This window comes from Narcine bancroftii, chromosome 14 (assembly GCF_036971445.1).
Source record: "Narcine bancroftii isolate sNarBan1 chromosome 14, sNarBan1.hap1, whole genome shotgun sequence".
Lineage (NCBI taxonomy): Eukaryota > Metazoa > Chordata > Chondrichthyes > Torpediniformes > Narcinidae > Narcine > Narcine bancroftii.
This window is the reverse complement of record NC_091482.1, coordinates 12,183,952-12,207,378: the sequence shown is the minus strand read 5'-3', so window position 1 is coordinate 12,207,378 and position 23,427 is coordinate 12,183,952. Positions and strand designations below refer to the sequence as shown.

Genomic DNA, 23,427 nt, shown 5'->3' with positions numbered 1-23,427 from the left:
CGCATCAAGGCAGACATTGCCAAGGCCACAGTGCATGCTGAATCCATCCCATTCCAGGTGGAAAGTGAGGCATCAGACTTCACCCTGGCTGCCACCCTTAACCAGGCAGGCAGACCAGTTGCTTTCTTTTTCCGTACCCTACAGGGCCCTTAAATTCGACACTCCTCGGTCGAGAAAGAGGCCCAAGCCATTGTCGAGGTGGTGTAGCACTGGCGCCATTATCTGACTGGTAAACAATTTACCCTGCTAACTGACCAATGTGCAGTTGTGTTCACATTTAACAACCAGCAGTGAGGAAAAATTAAAAACAACAAGATACTGAGGTGGAGAATTGAACTATCCACCTACAATTATGATATCTTGTACCAGCTGGGGAAACTTAATGAGCTGCCGGATATCCTGTCCCACGGGACCTGTGCCAGTGTGTAGATTGACCAGTTACAAACCCTCCATAATGATCTGTGCCACCCCGGAGTTACCAGGTTCTTCCACTTCATCAAAGCCCGCAACCTGCTGTAATCCATCGAAGAGATCAGATCCATGACCAAGAACTTCCAGGTCTGCGCTGAGTGCAAACTACACTTCCACCGGCCAGACAGGGCACAGTTGATAAAAGCCACCCGCCCCTTTGAGTGCCTCAGTGTTGATGTTAAGGTCCCCTGCCCTCCACAGACCACAACGTGTATTTCCTCAATGACATTGACGAATACTCCCATTTCCTGTTTGCCATCAGGCCCTGTGTAGTCTCTTCACTCTATTCGGCCTCCCCAGCTCTATCCATAGCAACGGGGTAATGAGCTGTGCCAGTACCTGTTGGCCTGGGCATTGCCATGAGCAGGACCAATAGCTACAACCCCTGGTGGGGGGGGGGGGGGGGAACAGGCAAGTGGAAAGGGAGGACGCCATGGTCTGGAAGACTGTTCTCCTGGCCTTGCATTCTAGAGGCCTTCCAGTCTCCTGATGGCAAGAGGTCCTCTCAGAGGCACTCCACTCCATCAGGTCCCCTCTATGTATGACCACGAATGCCACCCTGCATGGACGTATATTTTCCTTTCTCAGGAATTCTGCATCAGGGACCATGCTGCTGGCATGGCTGATATCCCCAGGGTGGGTCCTATTTCAGAAGCATGTGAGGAGCCATGTCCGACCCTCTGGTTGGAAGGGTCCATCTCCTCCATGCCAACCCCCAATATACCTATGTGTCGTATCCTGAAGGACACAAGGGCACTGTTTCCATTAGGGATATGGCTCCTCCAGGGACCCTGGAGACCTCGATTGATTACCCCATATTTCCCTCACACCTGAATCATGGTGCCCTGCCTCTTCCCCAACAGAGGATACACCAGATTCATCATCGCTTACCCACCAGCACACCACCGATAAGCACATACAGACCCCTGAGACCATCCAGGATCTCATCACTGGACCGCAGTGACAACCAGTACTACGATGGTCCCAACAAACGGCCAGGCCCCCTGAAAGACTTAATTTGTGACTTTGTAAGCACCACTTCACCCCGCTGGACTCTTTTTTATAAATGAGGGGTGAATGTGGTAAACTGTAGTGATACTACAAGTTCCAGCAAATTGGCTGCCAAACGTCATGACGTGGTTTCGTCATTGCGGTGCATGACATAGGGTTTTTAAAAAGGTTACACGTGTCTATAAAGTAAACAGTTTTGTTTGAACTTCTGCTCGCTGCGACTTGTTACTCTCTCTTCTGCGACATCAGTGGCTACAAAACCACTGTTGAATGGATTTGGTCAGGCACACCCATTGGCCGGCTGTACCGTGACTGTTCCACAGCCCCCTCCTCAGTGCAGGACAGTTGAGCAGTAAGGATGTGATTTTGTTCTTTAGTGAATAAAAGCCTATTGGTTTCTCAACCTAAATGCAAAACTGAAGAATTTAACAAGGGCCCCTTACAGATTGAGACGATCTTTCCTTGACTCTTCTCAGTCTATTGTGTCATGGATGACTCAGTTTGTCTCACTCTCTCTCTTCAGTAAGGGTGGCACCATTTTCTTTCCACTCACCTACCACTTTAAGTATTCCGCACGCCATAGGGATTGCTTAAGGCGGTAGGTGAGTGGAAAGAAAAAGGTTGAAAACCACTGTTTTAATTGCCCTAATTGACTCATTATGCGCACGGTTTCATAACTCCAAAGGAAATGGGCCAATGACAATATTTCTCAAGCCAAATATTTCAGTAACAATTGGGTCCAGAGCAGTGGTTCTCAACCTTCCCTTCCCATTCACATCCCACCTTAAGCAATCCCTTACCAATCACAGAGCACCGATGGCATAGGGATTACTTGAAGTGGAATGTGAGTGGAAAGAAAAAGATTGAGAACCATTGGGTTAGCACAATGCTGTTAGAGTGCCAGCAACCCGGGTTGAAATTCGGTGCCATCTGTGAGGAACTTGCATGTTCTCCCCGTGTCTGAGTGGACTTCCTCCGGATGCTCTGATTTCTTCCCACCCTTCAAAACATATATTGAGGTTGTAGGTTAGTTGGGTGTAATTGGGGGAATATGAGCTTGAAGGCCGATAAGGCACAGATAACTGGGCTGAATATCTAAATTTAAAAATGTAAAGGGTGCTACATGAGGTTGGAGTTAGTATGCTGGTATGGATTGAGGAATGGCGAATAAACAGAAAACAAAGAGAAAGAATACATGGGTTGTTCAAAGGTCAGGAAACTGTGGTCAGTGGAGAATCCCAGGGATTGCAGACCTTCGCAATCCACGTCAAAGTTTGGATGATGGATCAAGAGTCGCGCATCCAAGTTTGTTGAGTGGAGTTTGAGTAATGAGAAGAATACAAAGGTCTTCGACAGAAGACATGGAAGATAAATGAACTTTAACTTTAGACATACAGTATGGTTACAGGCCATTTCGCCCACCCAATCTATGCCCCATTAACCTACACCCCCAGTATATTTCGAAAGGTGGGAGGAAACCGGAGCCCCCGGGGAAAACCCATGCAGGCACGGTGAGAACTTGCATACTTCTTACAAACAGCATGAGATTTGAAACCCCTGTTCTGATCACTGGTTGCTGTAAAGGTGTTGTGCAAACCACTATGCAAACCTTGAATACGAGAGAGGACGAGGCAGATGGAACATGCGTGGGAAAATGACGTCAGTTGCTTTAGTGGAAAAAAATTTAGAAGCGTATGTGCTTTGAATCGTGAGATTTTAAATAGCATTGATATGCAGAGGGACTCAGGAGTCCTTACACATAAATTAACTAAAATTTAACACACAGGCACAGCAATCAGTTAGGAAGCCAAGAGATTTTTATTGCAAGAGAAGTTGAATATTGAGAATTTGGAGCTTGACAATCTCCAAGTTATGAATGTCAGACTTTTGGGCAATACAGGCAAGTTCTCAAAATATTATTAAAGTCCCAAATATCTGTGCCCCTAAGGATACCAGAGCTTTTGTTTTATTTTATATTTTGAATTTAGACATACAACAGGGTAACAGGCCCTTTTGGCTCACAAGTCCGTATCGGCCAAATTACACCCAATTAACTACAACCCTCAGTACGTTTTGAACGGTGGGAGGAACCCTGGTCCCGATCACTGGCAATGTAACAGCATTCAGTGCTAGTGTTGCCATTCACTACAATACTGAGGATGCGATGGTTAACAGATTTTTTATTTTCTGATACAGACAATATCAACATGGTTATCTGTAAACATGGAATCCATTTATTACCTGGGGATGACCTATACGCACATTTAAATTAATTTCTGATGAAAATTCAGCTGAAATATTGTGAAGAGATTTTAAATCTTAAAAATTTTTTAATTTAAATTTTAGACCTATATTCAGCCCGGTAACAGACCATTTCAGCCCACGAGTCCATGCTGCCAAATTTACACCCAATTAACCTATGCCTCTGGTATATTTTTTGAATGGTGGGAGGGAAAAGGAGCCCTCGGGGAAAGCACACACAGACATGGGGAGAATGTACAAACTCCTTAAAGACAATGTGGGATCCGAACCCTGGTCCCATTCACTGGCACTGTAAAGGCATTGCACTAACTAACCACTAGATCTGGTTCTACAGCTGTTTTCCCTTCCCTCTCAGAATGTCCTGTACGACCTCAGAGGCCTGGACACTGCCACCTGGGAGACAACGCACGACCCCACACTCTCTCTTTCGGCTACAGTGCCCCTGACCATGGTGTCTCTGACCACTGTTGATCTACCTGACTTCATCCTTCCCCACTGAATGTCAGAGCCAGTCATGAGGCCAATGACCCGGCTGGTGATGTGACCCTTAGATAGGTCATCCCCTATGTACAAGATGTCTTCCTTCTTCAAAAGACTTGGTACCAAAGCCCTTACCCATATCTCCTTCATTTCCTGCACAATTGCCCTGGCTCCCTCTGCCCCTAGATGCAACAAAAACTCTCCTCATCCAACATATTACCCTCCGCAATATCCATCACCTACAACAAGATTCCACCACCAGACTTATCTTCCCTTCTCCTCCTATCTCTGCCTTCCGTAGGGACTGCTCCCTCTGCAACTCCCTCATTCATACCCTTCCCACCAATACCCCCTTGGCACCTTTCCCCTGCGGCCAGAGGAAGTGACACACTTGCACCCACACCTCCTCCCTCACCACCATTCGGGGCCCCAAACAGGCCTCCCAACTGAAGCAACGTGAATCTGCAAGAGACATTTACTGCATCTGGTTCTCCCATTATGGCCTTCTCTACAATGGAGAGACCAGACGCATACTGGGAGATTGCATCAATGACAGGGACCTCTCAGTGGCCAACCACTTCAATTCTGCACCCCATTACCACAAGGACATGTTTGTCCATGGTCTCACCACTTGCAATTTGGTGGAACCATACCTCATATTCTGTCTGGGCACCCTCCAACCACATGGCATTAATATTGACCTCCAGTTTCCATCAGTCCTCCTCCCCCCCACCTCGATCTCTTCTTTGTCTCCTTTCCTCTCTCTCTCTCTCCTCTTTTCCAACCACCTCCCTTCACAGAGCCAAAACCTACCCTCTCCTTCCCTCTATAAATTCTCTTATCTAATTAACACATTTAGTCTGTGGATATGTACTCTTCCTTATTCTATTCTTCCCTTTTCACCAGCTTTTTACTGTCGGCCCCTTGCCTGCTTTCTGCTCACACCTAGAGGAAGGGCTCGGGCCCGAAACATCGGCTATATATCTTTATCTCCTACAGACGCTGCGAGACGACTGAGTTCCTCCAGCATCTGTTTTTACAAGGATGTAAGGATAATGGAGGGTTATACAGTAGAGAAATTCGAGGTCGTTGATCGGTTATTAGTTAAGCATAATACTGTATTGTAATTTCTCTGTTCTGTGTTCTATGTACTGTGTTAAGGACATTCACTGCAAATGGTCTATTCAGTTCCTTTGAGGAAGGGTATAATATTGAGAAGATAGTTAATGGAAAAGTAAAACTAAATTTAGAATGTTTGCCTCTCTGGCTGATGGGCTGCTAACAGTCTTTGGTAATTCCCGGGCAGCCCCAATGCCCTAAAAATAGTGGTGCCCAATGCCATCAGCTACTTCTGGTGAGATGGTGGATGTGCACAGTTAACTAACCTGCAACAAGTGGGGCTTCATGCACTGAGGTGGAGAACCAGTGGACGACATGTAAGTCACCAGATGTATTTATGACGCCACTGTGGTTGCAAAATGTTTCCGACCTCCCCATCGGCTGTGAATGTGACTTGAATCGAACTGATTCTACCTTGTATGTGGGACTGCCAATGGATGGGCGCCACTTCAAATTCATTCTTCCTGCTGTCGTATGTATTCAAACAAAATCTTTTGGGAGGTCCAGTGAGTACCTGGTCTGAGTCAGCCCCTTGGATTCAATTTTTTTTTTAATTAGACATACATCATTGTAACAGGTCAGTTCGGCCCTATGAGTCCGTTCCGCCCAATTTGCACCCCATTAACCTACACCCCATTAACCTACACCCCATTAACCTACACCCCATTAACCTACACCCCATTAACCTACACCCCATTAACCTACACCCCATTAACCTACACCCCATTAACCTACACCCCATTAACCTACACCCCATTAACCTACACCCTGGTACGTTTTGAACAGTGGGAGGAAACCGAAGACCCCAGAGGAAACCCACACAGACACGGGGAGAATGTACAAACTCCTTACAGACAGCGCGGGAGTTGAACCCAAGTCCGGTCTTGATTGCTGGCACTGTAAAGGCACTGTGCTAACTGCTATGCCAACCGTGCCGTCCATAATGCTGACCTTAGTTGGATATTCTGTGAAGTTTGTACTCTCTCTCTCTCTGGACATGTGGCTTCCCTCTCACATTCCAAAGATGTGTAGATTGTCCGTCAATTCGCCCTGGCATGTAGGAGAGAGGTGAAATCTGGGTGAAGATGATGAGAATGTGGGCTGAATAAAATGAGACAGGTGTAAGTTCAATGGAAATGGGATTGACCTTCTACAGGAGATCTATCAAGAGCGTCCTCGTCGGCTGTATCACAGGGTGGTACGGTTGCTGCAGGGAAATGGATTACAGGAACGTAAGAGTGACAGAAAAGATCACTGGAGTCTCCCTCCCTTTGACATGATCTGCCAGGATTATCCAGGACCCCTTCCACCCCACACACAGCATCTTTCAGCTGCACCCGTCGGAAAAGAGATACAGGAGGATCAGAGCCAGGACCACCAGGCTGAGGAACAGCTTCTTCCCACGGGCAGTGAGAATGTTGAATGACCAAAGAAACCATCCATCTGAGACTCTCATATTTACTAAACAGTATTTATTAATTTATTTGTATATAATAATACTTGTCCTTCATGTGTATTGTTTGTTTGGATGTGTGTAATGTCTGGTTGTGTATCTATGTGTTTTACATCAAGGACCGGAGAACGCTGTTTGTCAGATTGTACTTGTGCAATAAACTGAACTTGACTTCGTGGTCATTGAAGAGCCTGTGTCAATATTGTATAACAAGGTCTCTTTAGTCATACAATAATTTCATGCTTGCCAAGAAAATTATCTGGATGGGTGAAAGAGTTCGTCCAACATACTGTGGCCCTAAGCAGCTCTCTAATCATGATGTGCAGAGTCCCAGAGTTATCCAGCAGAGCATTAGGTCCTTTGGCCTAAGATGCTAGCCCCACTTGACTGCATTTGGCCAATGTCCTTCTCATCCTTTCCTATCCATGTACTTGTCCAAATATCCTTTAAATATCATAATTGTACTTTTGCTCTCCAGCACCTACCTTTCCTAAGGATGCTACCGGCCGCCTCCCCACCATCTTGACAACATTTTACATGAGCACCACTGAGAGCATCCTGTCGGGCTGCTTCATTGCGTGGCGTAGTAGTTGCAAAGCATTGGACCGGAAGTCTAGGCGGAGGACCATTAAATCAGCCGAGAATATCGCTGGGGTCTCCCTTTCCTCTATTGTCAACATTGATTGGGAGTGCTCACTAAATAGGGCTCAAGGAATTATAGTAGAACCTTTTCATCCAGCGCACAGTATCTTCCACCCACGACCATCAAGAAGGGGGTACAGGAGCATCAAAATCATACTGGGGAATAACTTCTTCACGCAGGCTGTGAGAATGATGAACAGTTCCCTGTATCCATGTAAATCAACCCTGCTATTTACATATACATTTTAATTATTTACGTGATCGTTTTAATCTGTGTTTTTTGTGTGTGCACCAAAGCCTGGATTTATAATGTACAATCAGATGATAATAAACTCGAACTTGAACCTAATAAAAATCTGATCGTGAACATTTCAAACAACTGAGTGGCTTATTTAGCTAAGTATTTGCTTAATATTGGATGACTAAAAGAAACAACATATAAAATAACCACTTTGAATTAGTCACTAATTGTCATGTTAATTGGTTATTTGACCTCTGTTACTCTAATATCTGTGACATGATGGCTGATTGGGAAGTAATGTGTGCCTGCTCTCTGGAGCTGGAAGATCTATGGTTCATTTCATGATTTTCAAGAATGGATGATTATTATTACAATGAGAAAACAAGAATAAAATATCCGAAGCAGTGGCAATAAAGAAAATGAGAAATGCCTTCAAAAGCTTTTGCACTGAAGTAATTGGTGATAAGTAATGAGGAGCCAACGTAATAAAACATAATTTATGGCACGCTGGGTTGCAGGGAACAGCTTGCACGTGGTTTGCCACAGTGTAGTCAGATTGCAGGATCTTGGTAATTTAGAATCACTAAACTTCTCATCGACCTCTATCCTGGGAATGAGGTCAACATGTGAATGGACTTATCCCACCCAGGTTCTGCCCCTCCCATTGGGCAGTTTGAAAACATGCACCTCCAAATCAAGTTGTTGCCTTTATCGTTCATACCGCGATCGCACAGTAAAGAGATGGCACAGAGCAGATTTACATCAATAGAACAGATTTACATCAATAGAATAGACAGTGAAAATGTCCACATCTGTTCTAGGAATTCAGGAGTCTGATGGTTTGGGAGAAAGACTGATTTAAGCACAATTCCCTTCCTGCTGTTTATTAGACTCTTGACCGCTCCTCTCATTGGTAAAATATGATGTCTTGCATTGTTTAACTGTACTTTTCTAATCTGCTATTGTCTGTAAGGAGTTTGTACTTTTTCCCTCATGTCAGTGTTTGTTTCCTCTGGGTGCTCCAGTTTTCTCCCACATTTCCAAAGATCTGCGGGTTTATAGGCTGGCCATTTGGATGTACTTAGGCGGCAAGGGCTTGTGAGTTGGAAGGGCTTGTTCCCATGCTGTATCTCTAATTTAAACATTTAAATGTTCCAATTTATAAAGTCATTCTCTGATTTCTTCCCATTCACAATCTAGCCATTGTCAGCAGTTATTACAGTTCACTTGACGCTATTGTTAAGTCACTGACTCAGAGCTAAACCTCCTGACCATAACACAGTTTCAGTCAGATTGGCCCATTTGGTGAAATACAATTTCCCAGCCAAACCTTTTAGCCGCAATTATCTGAAAGAACCATATCCCTGATGGACACTGCCATGTTTCTTTTGTAAGTGGGAGGACACAATAAACCAGCTTGCTTGGTTTAATTACGCCATGTTTTTTACCCTGCCGTACAATACATTAATACATCTGTCCACCTGCATCACTCATCAGTGTGATATGGTCATTACAGTATACATGCTCCTAACAATAAAATAGTCACGGGCATCTTTAATATATTACATCCCTCCTTCTCAAAAAAAAATTGTAATACTTCTTTACCTCTTTATTTAAAATGTGAATCAAACAGTTAAAAAAACATTTTAACTCTGTGGTGATATGTATATACTGTTCTGTGTAAAAGTGGCTAGTCCGCCCACTGCCCTCATGTAACCTCTGAGACCTGGCCATAAAGATCAACCTCCCTGCCCCCTTCCATTCATTCGAGCACATGGAGTTGGGCCAGCCGAAATCTAATGTGTATTAAAGCCTATCATTCCTCACTCAGCCTTTGGAGTCATTGATAGAGGGTATTAAATGAGAAACACATTTCCTAATTTCACATGTTTTCAGTGAAATTGCACTGGTGACGGGATGTCGCTTCTCCACTTTGTAGATTTTGTTGAGACTGTTGAACTCGGCGGTGCTGGTACGTGTGTGGGTGGTGGTGTTGCTTGCTGCATTTCACCTGTTGCTTGCTGTGCTAGTGGTTGAGATGTTGCCACACTAGTTGTTGATGTGGCAGAAGTTACTGTGTTTTGGTGTTGTTGCCTGTGCTGTTGGTGCAGCAGCTCTCTGCTTTGCCAGATCTGGTGTCGGGCCAATGTGGACCCTGCTCCGTATCAGCCATCTGCCAGATCTGTCTCGATGATGTAGGACCTTGGTGCCTCAGCTTTAATGACAACCTTTGCCGGGCTCCAGGCTTTCACCACTGGCTCTTAAACGTGCACATGCTGCCCTCTGAAGAGCTCCGGCAAAGATTGTGCAATACTGGCGTCCTCCCTCCTGTACGTCAGCCAGCTTTCCTCTGGTTTCTTCCTGATCATCTGGAGGATGGATTTTGCTTGGCAGGGTTGCTTTGTATTTCCTACCGTTCAAAATCTCTGCCGGCGATTTCATGTCGGCCTTCAAGGGTGTTGCCCGTAGTGACAGAGGTGAGCGTCCTCCTTCATCTCTCGACACTTGGTGAAAGTACATATAACTGTCTGCATGCATTTCTCGATGAACCCATGGCCCTTAAGGGAAGTGTGGGGATGAAATTGTGATAGTGAACCCATATACTGCAGCCAGCTCCCTGAATTCATGAGATGTGAATTGGGTCCCATCATCACATATCACTAGCCCAGGTATCCCCTGTTCTGCAAAGAGTGCTCGTTCCACTGAAGTGATGGTTGATACCGTCAGGTCCTTCTCTCTCCTGATGAATGGGAACTTAGTGTAGTAACAGGCCACAATTAGATACCACTCTTGGCTCTCAGTGAACAAGTCGGCTCCCACTGTGTGCCATGGCCTGGCGGGTATTTCACCAGGAATCATCTGCTCCTTCTATTGTGTGTTCTTGGACTTCTGCCATATCTGGCATACAGCCACTGTCTTTTCCATGTCTTTGTAGCTGCCTGTCCAGTTCACTGCTGACTTCGCTCTAAGTTCTCCATTCCCATGTGGCCTTGATGTATTTCTCTGAAGAAATTATTTTTGCATTGTCTTGGGAATGATCAGCCGTGACCCTGCCAGCAGAGCACTATTCTCCAGCGATATGTTATCTCTGACAGACCAATACCTATGTATTGAAGCTGGACCTGTTGTCTCTTCTCTGGCCATCCCTGCACCGTCTGTTGGAAGAGCAGCTGCAGCACATTGTCCTTAGTGGTTTCTTCCCTGATCTGGCTCAGTTTGGTGGTGGTCACATTGACACGTCCTTCATTTCGTACTTTTCATTTGGGGAAAGGCGTGACAAGGCATTGGCAAGCACCATTTCCTTTCCTGGTGTGTACTTCAAAGTGAGGTCGTACCATTAGAGTCGGAGATGTAGCCTTTGCAGTCTAGCTGGCGCCTTGCGAAGATCACCCTGCACCACAAACTGTCTCCTGCAACTTTTTGCATCTGTACACATCTGTCAATAGCTCCCTCTCGATATCTGGTCTCTGCTGTTGTCAGGGCTTTTGAAGCAAAAGCTATTGGTTTTCCTTCCTGCACTAATGCTACCTCAAGGCCTCTGATAGAAGCTTCTACTTGGAGTGTGACTGTTTTTTTCTGTCATAATAGCTCAGTTCCTCATCTCTACAGACTATGTCTTTGAGCTGGTCAATACTTCTCTGATGTGATGGTGATCACTGAGACTCCACATCTTCTTTCAGCAGCTCTCTGAGGTTGACTGTGTGGACTGGTATCTAATCAGGATAGAAAGTGGAGCTTGACCTGGAAGAGGTTTCCTTCTTATCGCTCTATGAGAAGTTGGGGTGATGTCTGGATCACCCATGGCCTTCTTGAATGGAGAGCAAACAACAAGAAGATGGAGGTCAGGTAGTAGTATCCGTGGAGAGAAATGGTCAGGAGTCTTTGTATGGAGTGAAACATTAAAGTCTGCAGATGCTGTGACTGTAGTAAAAACACACAGAAATGCTGGAGGAACTCAGCCGGCCTTGCACCGTCCACAGGAGGTAAAGATCTATCACTGACAATTTGGGCATGAGCCCTTCTTCAAGGTATAAGCAAAAAACAAGCAGATGCCTGAATTAAAGATGAAAGATTAAGGGGAAATAATGAGAGGGGGATGAGTCCAGACCAACAGACAAAATGCATTAATTGGGTATGATAAGAGGAAAGGTAAGAATTGATTTTGGCTCTGTGAAAGGAGTCAGAAGGAAAACACGAGAGAGAGAGAGAGAGAGAGAGAGTGAACTAGCGGGAAGGATATGGGGCAGAAGAATGGAGAGTTTTAATGGAAGGCAGAGAAGTCTATGTTAATGCCATCTGGTTGGAGGGTGTCCAGACAGAAGATGAGTTGTTGTTTCCTCCAATTCCTCCAAATTGTCAGTGATAGATCTTTACCTCCTGTGGACGGTGCGAGGCCGGCTGAGTTCCTCCAGCATTTCTGTGTGTTTTTACTACAATCACAGCATCTGCAGACTTTAATGTTTCACTCCATACAAAGACTCCTGACCATTTCTCTCCACGGATACTACTACCTGACCTCCATCTTCTTGTTGTTTGCTCTCCATTCAAGAAGGCCATGGGTGATCCAGACATCACCCCAACTTCTCATAGAGCGATAAGAAGGAAACCTCTTCCAGGTCAGTCTGGCAGGGCATGAGACCATGTATTAGCATGTCAGCAAGGAAATGGGATGGAAAATTGAAATGGGTGGCCACTGGAAGATCCACACTATTGTGGTGGACAGAGCTGAGGTGCTCAACAAAGCGATCTCCCAGTCTGCACCCAGTCTCTCTGATGTAGAGGAGACCACAACGGGAGCTCCGGATGCAGCAGATGACCCCTACAGATTCACAAGTAAAATGTTACTTCACTTTGGAGGACTGTTTGGGGCCATGTATGCTAATGAGGAAGGAGGAATGGGAACAAGTAGAACATCGGCGGTCACAGGGGAAGGTACCGAGAGGATGATTAATGAGACTACAATGGACTAAAGTAAGAAGCAGACAAAGGAAGAGCTGGAACTTCGAGCAGCTAAATGGTCCCTTCATGCTCCGAACGAATATATTTCCCTAACAATGCAGCAGGGTTCACAGCCCCAGTTTAATGGGGTGGGCAGGCCAGGTTTCGTGCTGATATTTCAGAGTCTTGTCAAATTGGAGGAGGTTACGGAGGTGGATAGGGCTGAGGCAAACAAGTTAGAATTGTGAAAACAGGAAGAGGTGAACCTACAAGGAAGCCTTTCTATGCATGTTACTGCTCACCCTTGGTTTGTATCTGGGTCAGATAGGTTTGGCCCAGGTGGAGGGGGTGCTTGTGCAGGGAGTAGGGGCAGAGAATGGTAGGGATCTAAAGTAGTTAATGGGATGTTGCTTCTGTCAATACACAAGCAGTTCAAGTGGAGTCTACATCAGATAAGAGATTCAGGGACACGCGTTCCAAATATATGTCCTACCTCAGTACAATGAACACCATTGATAGGACCTCCTTCTTCATTTTTAAATTTAGATGTTCAGAATGGTAACAGGTCCATCCGGCCAACGACCCTGTGCCCCTCAAATACACCAAGTATCCTACAATGCTCCCACACATTTTTGTTTTCACCTTGTCTAGCGCAGGAGAACTGGAGTGTCATCACATTCCATAAGGGGGAGCCAGTACTCTATAGTTTGCAAAAGGCAATGAGTTGAATGTTAGCTCCTCTCACCTCCTGCTCCTCTGTCCGCTCAGGTCACAGGGGAGACTACAGTTGCTGGAATCTGAAGCTCAATGCACTCAGCTGGTGGGTCAAGCAGCATCAGTGGAAACAAAAGAATGCTCAACATTTTGAGCCAGAATTCTTTAGCGAGGCTGGAGAAGTGTAGGAGAAGGGACTGTAAAGAGGACAGGGTGGAGGGTGGGAAGAGAGGGACAGGATTAGTGGACCAGGTGGAGGTGAAACATGATGGACAGGGGAGAGAGAGAGAGAGAGAGAGAGAGAGTGCATGAGCGCACAGGCTAACATAGGGGTTAGTGCAATAGCACCAGTGACCCCAGGTTCACATTTGACGCTGTTTGTACGTTCTCCCCGTGTCTGTCCGGTTTTCTCCCACTCTCCAAAAGGTACGAAGGTTGTAGGTTAATTGGGGTATTTGGGTGGCGGGGAGCCATGGTCTGTATCTCTAAATTTAAATTAAAAATTTAAAACAAATGGGTCCAGATGGAAGAAGAGAAGTCGAATGGGTTGGGATCGGTGAATAGAGTGAAACACAAAAGCCTGCAGACACTGCGAATGCAGTAAAAGCACAGAACTGATGGAGGAACTCAGCAGGTCTCGCACCGTCTATAGGAGGTAAAGATACTTTCCCAACGTTTCGGGCCTGAGCCCCTTCCTTGAGGGAAGATAAAGAAGCAGGAAAGATGCTGAATAGAAAAAAAATGCCAGGGAAGAGACCAACAGGCAAAAGGTGTTAATTGGATGCAGAGAAGAGGCCAGGAGAGAGGAAAGGTGAGAATTGGGGTGGAGGTTGGTTCTATGAAGGCAAAACTGAGGTAAAGGAGATGGAAGAGGAAGAGGGAGGGACAGCTACAGGAAGAGAGACATGGGGAAAGGGAGTGGTTAATGGAAACCAGAGAAGTCGATATTAATGCCATCTGGTTGGAAGGTGCCCAGATGGAATATGAAGTAAAAACACAAGGCTGGAGAAACTCAGCAGGTCAAACAGTGTCCTTTATAGAGCAAAGATGAAGATACAGAAGCAACATTTTGGGCTTGAGCCCTTCATCAAGGTTATCTTCATCTTTGCTCTATAAAGGACACTGTTTGACCTGCTGAGTTTCTCCAGTGTTTTTAACTTCAACCCCGGTGAAGTGAAAGGAATCTCGCAGCATCCACAGGAGGTAGAGATATATTCCCAACTTTTTATGCCTGAGCACAAGGAGTGAATGAAAATAGTCAAATGTCTGAATTAATGGCTGGGGAAAGAAAGAGGGAGGAATGGGAGGGGGGGAGGAGTCCAGACCAAGGTGTTAATTGGATATGATAAGAGGAGAGGTGGGAATTGATTTTGGCTCTGTGGAAGGAGGCGGAGGGAAAAGGGAAGAGAGAGAGAGAGAGAGAGAGAGAGAGAGCAAGAGGAAAGGAGCCAATGGGGAAGAAGATGGGGGGGGGGAGGGGAAGAGAAGTCAATGTTAATGTCATTAGGTGGAAGGATGCCTTTTCCCAGATATCCAATGAACACCTTTTGTCTGTTGGTCTGTACTGCTCCTGCTCTGATTCTTACCCCTTTCTCTCCCGAGCCTTTAATTTACACGCTTATCTGTTTTCACTCACACCTTGAAGAAGGGCTCAGGCCTGAAGAGTCAATTAAGTACCTTTACTTCCTACAGATGCTGGCGAGTTTTTCTAGCATTTCTGTGTTTTCATTGCAATCACAGCGTCTGCAGACTTTCTTTTCACTGATTCTCAGTGCACCAGCAGACACCAGTGAAAGAAAGCAAGTTCCCAGTCATTTCGAAACTTACAGCTTCTTTGCACTTGACAACAAGCCCTTCCTTGATTGCATGTTAAGTCATCTCATTTCTGCTCACTACATTCTAAATAGCTAATTACTCACAGTTATTTACTGATCACCTGAGGTTTTTCTAAGAATGATTTTGAAAGTACTGCAAGATTAAATGGAAGAAGATCAGATTAATGCATTGTTGCAGAGCTGTTTATTCTATTTATTCTTTGTCTCCCACAAAAAGAGCCGGATTGTCTTTAACATCTCCGGGCTCCATTGCCTGAGGTCAGAGAGTGAGAGCACCACTTCATTTTTTGATGCCACTGGACCACGAAGATTTTGCTTTCTAAACACTTTTAGGTGTTCGTTAGTCAGGGTATCAAGGGATATGGGGAAAAGGCTGGAATTTGGAATTAGATTTGAGAACAGTTTAGCTCAGGGTGGAGTTGCAGAGCAGACTGGATGGGCCGAATGTGATCTTGTGGGTGTATTTTATGGATTTTGGGTTGCTGATCACGAAAGTCACCTGAAAATCTTCCTGTTACATACTGTTGTTTTAGATCTAACCTATTTTTGTGATTTCCTGTCATATTTTAAGTCTACTAGTATATTGTCCACAAGGCAAGCGGTTTTAGTCAGTCCAAGCAGGCCTGGACTTCCCTCCCCCCACCCCCCACCACAAATGCTCTTCACCCTGGGTGACACAGTTGCCGTTTCACACAACTTTACTCAAACAGCTGCTATGAGCAAAGCTCGACCAAGGCGTCCACTGGCTGAATATTGGGTCCCATCTTCACCAAAGATGTTACTTCATTTCGACAACTTTAAACAGACGTGTTTTGCTTTACCTATTATTTTATTCTTATTTATTTTCAATTCAAAAATTTATTCTCCTCTATTTATTTTGCCAGTTGCTTGAATTTCGGAGACAGGGGGCTTTACTGTATTATTACGTGAATCTTGAACCTTGAACCCTGCCCCATCTATAGCAATTGTTTCCAACCTTTTTCAATGAAAATGCCACTTGTTCAGACTCAGCACTCCTCCCCTCCACAATAAGCACCTGATGACATCGCAGGTTGCTTCTTTAAAGGGGCGTGTGTTGCTCTGGTAATTGAAGATGGCCAAGTATACTTTTATCTATTTTATTCTGTGTTTTTTTTAGCAAAGTGCTCACAGAGACTTTATGTCCAATAATTATAATGAACTCTGTGTGTGTGTGTGTGTGTGTGTGTGTGTACCCTGACACAAAATCAATACCCATGCCCTCAGAGTACACACACTATTGTACAGACTGCTACACTTTTAAAAATGGCGGTATGGAAAGCGGTTAGCTCAACCCTACCACGGTATCACTGACCCAAGTTCGAATCTGGCGCTGTCTGTAAGGAATTTGTACGTTCTCCCCGTGTCTGCGTGGGTTTTCCTCTGGATGCTCCGGTTTCCTCCCACTCTTCAAAAATGTGTGGGGTTTGGAGGTTATTTAGGCAGCACGGATTCGTAGGCCTGAAGGCCTTGTTACCGTGCTGTATGTCTAAATTAAATTAAAAGGGGAAGCTGTGGCTGTTGTGGGTTATAACATGAGGTGGGAATGAAGGGATCGCTGTGTAGTTCCAGCTCGACATCCATAAATCTGGGTGGTATGACATTAGAAACTGGCCTAACCCCAAAAATGAGCTCAATGCTTGCTTTCTCTATCTAACCCATATATGTAGAAATGCGGAGATCAGCTGAGGCCAAATCCATCACAAGCAGAAGGCCCACCCTGACCTGGATAAAGTCCCAAATACACCGGCATGTGGCATCAAAACAAGCCCCCAAAGGGACCAACGTGGGCTCCTCCATCTCCAGTCACATGGCCAGCTCACATGCCTTTGGAGTGTGACGGCTGTAGGTTCAAGCCCCATTACTGAGGCTCGAGGGAGCACAGAGGGAGGGCTGCGCTGCCTGGCAGAGGAGAGGTTGAACTGAGGATCGGTCAGTTTTCTGAGGCTTTGGAGAAGCAGGAGGGGAACCTTCCTCACAAACCTTCAAGGGAGATGAGACCACAAACTGGAAGTTAAATGGGAATCTTCAGACCTCCAAGGCATTGCCTCAGCATCATATAACCATATAACCACCTACAGCATAGAACAGGCCAGTTCATCCTTACTAGTCCATGCCGTAACAAATCCCCACCCTCCTAGTCCCACTGACCAGCACCCGGTCCATACCCCTCTAGTCCTCTCCTCTCCATGTAACTATCCAGTCCATCCTTAAATGTAACCAATGATCCCGCCTCAACCGCATCTACCGGAAGCTCATTCCACATCCCCACCACCCTTTGCGTCAAGAAATTTCCCCTCATGTTCCCCTTATAATTCTCCCCCATCAACCTTAAACCATGCCCTCTAGTTTGAATCTCCCCCACTCTTAATTGAAAAAGCCTATCCACATTTACTCTGTCTGTCCCTTTTAAAATCTTAAACACCTCGATCAAGTCCCCCCTCAATCTTCTACGCTCCAGAGAAAAAAGCCCCAGTCTGCACAACCTTTCCCTGTAACTCAAACCTTGAAATCCTGTCAACATTCTCGTGAACCTTCTCTGCACTCTCTCTATTTTTATATCTTTCCTATAATTTGGTGACCAAAACTGTACACAGTACTCCAAATTTGGCCTCACCAATGCCTGGTACAATTTCATCATAACCTCCCTACTCTTGAATTCAATACTCCTGTAGAAATCACAGACTCAGAGATGGGGCAGGAGATGCCTGATGACGTGCTGAGGAGGGGAGAGTTAGCTTGTGAGATGCTCTGTTCCTTCTGCTTCTCATACTTCATCAGGGTTAAATCACTGCTGGAACGCCAACTAGGATCTTTAATATCCAATTACTCAAGTGTCAGATTAGCATACGATCAAAATGCCCATGCCAAGAAATCTAGTGTTACAGTGAAAATGCCCACATTGATCGTGCAAGGATGGTACGATAGCAATACATGTATTGAGCCACATTGATAATTGATTCATTAGATACAATTACTATTCATAAGAACATCTTGACTGTATACGACCAGAGCTGAAGTCTGAATGCTAGAAAACATAATCGCTGCATTTCCAAGGAGGGCTTATTCATTAACTTATACTTCCTCCTTTTAGCAATTTATATGTAATGGCACCAAGTTTTGTCATAAAATTCTTCTTCTGCCTCTGGGCAGTGTAATCATCTGAAATCCTGAAATCAATCTGCAACTCTTCAAATAACTTTTTCTTTGGTTTCATTCGTCATCCGCTGTACCATCTTCAAATCCATCTACGAACACCTGCTCTCCTGGTTCAGAACCTTTGGGAGGATTCAATGGTTCCACTTTGCGTTTCTCTCCCTCTAGAGATGCACAAAGCAACATGGCTTGAGATTCGATTCCTCGCATCTTCAGATTACATGGCATTCTGATTCTGGAGCTCCTCAGCAGAAACATACTGCACTAACCCACTGACAACCGTTCGAGGCTGTGGTTCTCCAAAGTCCACTTCTTCCACATAGAGATGTTCTGCATCAGGATGCTTCTCCACACCTGATAATCCTTCCAACTCGAATATCAAGTCTTGAAGGTATAATTTTATCATTCTCAGCAGCCGGTCCTTTGGGAGCTCCCTTTTGTTGTTTCTCAGGTTGCAGGCTAAGCTCCTCTGATTAGTTGCTGCATTTCTGGTGTTTGAAACTTCTTCCTGATTGGGTCCAGCAACTGATTTAACACAATTTCCACAGAATTCTTCAGATCCCCAGGATGAACAATTTGATCACGAAAGTCATTTTCAAGTTCATCATATTCCACGTAGGTCTTGCCGCCTCCCCACTTTTCATCTCTCAAAATTACAAACTCAAGACATGTCTCACAAAGGATAAAACACCATTGTTCTCCGCGTTGCCAGGTTCACAGAATGCCCCTTTGAGTTTCTCCTTTACATCTTTTTTATCCAGCAAATCAATTTTGGATTCCTCTTCAGATGAGCTCATTTTTCCTCCAGTCAGGCCTGGGATGAATACGCTTGGCATAACCAAGTGCTGGAAGGTACTTTTCTGCAAATGTGAATATTTTTCTCTGATCAATCCCACCAAATTGTGCATCAACCTTCAAATCCTCTTCATCTAAGGCCTGTAATCCAGGATACAGGAGACCACTGAGTAATGGATGTTCCACTTGTTTAACGACTTCAGCACCAGCCTGTTTGGCATCATGTTGTGTCACCACAGAGGACAACTTGTACACATCTAAAGTATACTCCCTGCTTAACTGATAATCAGTTCCTTTCACAAATTTGAGTTTTTCTGTTCGTACTTTCCAGCATTGCTTTTATCATATGCTCATAGTACTGTGTTCTCAGCTGAGGTAGATCCCAGGGAGCTTTCATGTTGTCCAAATATGCATGCAAATCAGCAAATAAAATAGTTACCTCACACCCAGCTTTCAGGAAGTCAGCAATCTTTGACATTGGCACAAAGTATGCTACATGAGGTTTTCCAGTTGTAGCTGTTCCCCAGTAAACATTTAAGTCTCGCTCCTGCAGAATGGAATGCAACATATCCTCACCCAAGACCTCCTGCAAGTTCCTCATAATAAGACTGACTTTTTCCTTAACGTTTTTGTTTTCCCCCATGATGACCTGTGATAAACGTGCGCAACTTGACCTCGCAGTCTTCCCACTGCCAGCGCATCAAGGATGACTCTCTGCTCCGTTGATTCTGAAGAATTCTCTGAACATAGAATAGTTGCTGGAAGGTTCAATGTTCCTTCCTTGTCATGTCTATAAGGAGCAACAATTTGTTTACTTTTCTTTGCCCGAAAAGGCACATAGATGTGGCATGAGAAGCAAAAGTCATTTCAGAGACAAGGAGTGTCTGTGGATTCCACCATGTCCCCATTATACCCTCTGATCCTACCCTATTACACACTCCAATCCCACTCTGTTACACCCTCCAATCCCACTCTGTTACACCCTCCAATCCCACACTGTTACACCCTCCAATCCCACTCTGTTACACCCTCCGTTTCCTCTCTGTTACACCCTCTGATCCCACACCCTCTGATCTCACCTCTCCTGTTACACCCTCCGATCCCACCTCCCCCATTACACCCTCCGAACCCACCTCCCTCGTAACACCATGTGATCCCACCTCCTCCTGCGCTCCCTTACCTTCCATTTCCTCATGGCCTCTTGTTGGTTCCAAAGGTGACCCCCCCCGAGGTCCAGGCATCCAAGTCACCCTCCCTGGCCCCTGCTCCTGAACCCCAACACGATTAGGAAGACAGTTAAAGCCTAAGGTCCTAAGGAGACCTGTTCGCCATCAGCACCCTCACGAACCCATTTCGATCCCTGGTTCCCAGTGGTCAGTGTCCAGCAACCCAGTGTGAGTACTTCAGTGCTGAGTCCTGTGCTGGTCTCCCTCCCTGGAGGCCTATCTCCCATGTTTGTCCTTCTCTACGGGGGGGGCGGGGGTGAGGGGGGAAATAGGGCAAGTTCTTGGGTCTGTGGATCCCTGAAAATTATGCTACAACTCCAGAGGAGTTTAGCAGGCCCAAGCAAAACAAAAGATCTTTCAAAGTACTTCCATTATTGACATACTTTTGCAATTGTCAAAAGCAAGAAATGATCCAGGTGAACATTTCTTAACCTATGCTCTATAAGCAACTGGTGATTTGTATTACTGGTTAGGTAAACACACCAAATGTAAAACTAGATCGTACAATAAAATTCTAGGAAAGGTTTTCAATGAACCATCAATGGTCTGGGGGTTAGCCAGCCCATTCCCCCCACCCTCCCCCTTAGTGGTTTGCAGTAAGTACTAGAAAACTTAAGATGGTCCGTGAGTGAAAGAGGGGCTGAGAACCACTGATGGAGATGCTGGAGATGTTTGATGCACTTGTTGGCCTGATGCAGGGGCCTGACCTGAAATGTGAACTGGCTGGCATGCTGAGGATTTCCAGCATTTTCCTTTTCTTTAAATTCTGGACAAGGTAACTCACCCCAACTGATGAAACAAAGGTGGGTGGAGGAGCAGGTAGTGTCGAGGAAACAAGGCAGCTGCGGAAGGACATGGATTAGGAGAATGGGCAGAGAGGTAGCAAATGAAAAATAATATCGGAAAGTGTAGGGTCATGCACTTTGGTAGAAAAAAATGAACGAGCAGACTATTTTTTAAAGGTGAGAATATTGAAAATACCCAGATGCAAAGGGACCTGGGAGTCCTCATGCAGGATACCCTGATGGTAAACTTACAGGTTGAGACGGTGGTGAAGAAGGCTAATGCAATACTGGCACTCATTGCAAGAGGAATAGAGTGTAAGAGCAGGGATGTGATGTTGAGGCTCTATGAGGCATGGGTGAGACCTCACGGAGTATTGTGAGCAGTTTTGAGCTCCTCATTTAAGAAAGGATGTGCTGTCATTGGAGAGAGTTCAAAGGAGATTCATTAGAATGATTCCGGGAATGAAAGGGTGATCATCCAAGGAGTATTTGACAGCTCTTGGCCTGTATTCATTGGAATTTAGGAGAATGAGGGAGATCTCATTGAAACATTTCAAATGTTTAAGGGTGTGCACAGAGAAGATGGTTTCCCAAGGTGAGAGAGTCTTGGTTAAGAGGGGACAGCTTCAGGATTGAAGGGAGAACAGAGATGTGTAGGAATTTCTTCAGGCCGCAGGCCATTGCGGAGACCAGGCCATGGGGTGTTTTTAAGGCAGAGATTGGCAGGTTCTTGATGAGAGCATTCCAAGGTTATGGGGAGAAGGCCAAGCAGTAGGAAAGTGGATCCGCTCATGACTGAATAGCAGGGCAGACTTGATGGGCTCCTGTGTCTTATGGTCTTAACTGGAATGAAAGTGCCTAGGAGCAGAGGGTGTGAAGGAAAGATACCTGCAGGGAAAATTGACTGGGAATACAGACTGGTGGTCCATTGTTCAGACACTTGTGCTACAATAGAGTGCAATAAAGAGGCTGTTGCAGTATAATAGTGGGTTATTGATAATCATTGCCTCGGGAAGAGGTAGGCTCCAATAGCAAGTCACACAAGCAATAATCTCTGAGATTATAAATGTTATTGAAGAGCTCATTAACAGATTTGAGAACCAAACTAGAGAGAGTCCAAGGCACAGTCTTTTCCATTTCTCAATTTGCTGCACCCTTCTTTGAGGCTGAAGGTACGAGCTGGAACTTGCAGTTGACTCGACATCGAACAGCTACACGTTGGCAGCAAGCCCATTTTGACAACCCACCAACACAATTCATCCTGCTCTAATTACATTTAGTTTGATTGAGCATAAACTTCTGCCATTTCAAAATTTGCTGCATTTCAAGTACGAACGGCAACCTCCTGTGAAAGAGATCCCTTGTTTCCAGACCTCCAGAGCACACTGAGAGTCTGGACTGTACTATATTCAAAAGCGCCTTTGACCTGCAGAATATAGAAGAGGGAGCAACAAAAGACAGGCACTCAGCAACCTTATTATCCCCAGCCTGGGCTGTTCATTCTGGCATGACCACTTCCTCACTTCTCTCAGCTCCATCAACTCAGTGAATTGAACCTGGAAAACACATTGCTCGATCTGATCTTTTTTTTTCCACACCCTGCTGCTTTCTGAACTCTTGTCACTCCCCGACTGCAAAAAAAATTCAAGGTGGTCTGATTTTCTTCTGAACCAGGAGGACTCATCAGCAAACCAAATCTCTTCCATGAAGCGAGATTCTGTGATTCCTGATTCATGCAGAGTTCGACCTAGGGACACGCAAGGGGTATTGACGGAGGAGGGATGCCAGGCTGGGAAATAACTTCTCCCCGCAGTCTGTGAGATTGATGGGCAGTATCCTGTAACTAAATGAGTTGGTCTAAGATATTTATTTTATATTCTATCTTTATGCGTATATGTGATTATCTTCTTTCTTCTTCTTTGGCTTGGCTTCACGGACGAAGATTTATGGAGGGGTAATGTCCACGTTAGCTGCAGGCTCGTTTGTGGCTGACAAGTCCGATGCGGGACGTATAACGTGTGCCCCATGATCTGGAAAGACGAGGGTTGTATATGTACAGTCAAACTTGAACTTATATCCTGGAATCAGGTCTTTGGGGTGGTGCCAAGTCTTAGCTTTCTGACTCAAATTTTTTTTTTTTAATTTCAATTCGGACCTGCAGCATGCTAACAGGTCCTTAATCACTCCCAATTAACCGGCAAACCCTGTATATTTTTTTGAAGGGTGGGAGGAAACCAGAGCGTCTGGAGGAAACTCGTGCAGACACAGACTCCCTCCAGAG

General features: G+C 45.3%; 1 long non-coding RNA gene and 1 pseudogene across 2 annotated transcripts in view; both read right to left on the bottom strand.

The window, feature by feature from the left end:
• The window catches only part of LOC138749308 (uncharacterized), a 131,039-nt gene that overhangs the window by 74,463 nt on the left and 33,149 nt on the right, over positions 1-23,427 (bottom strand). The gene's annotated exons all lie outside the window — the stretch shown is intronic.
• Positions 17,992-19,828, bottom strand: LOC138749983 (tyrosine--tRNA ligase, cytoplasmic pseudogene; annotated as a pseudogene).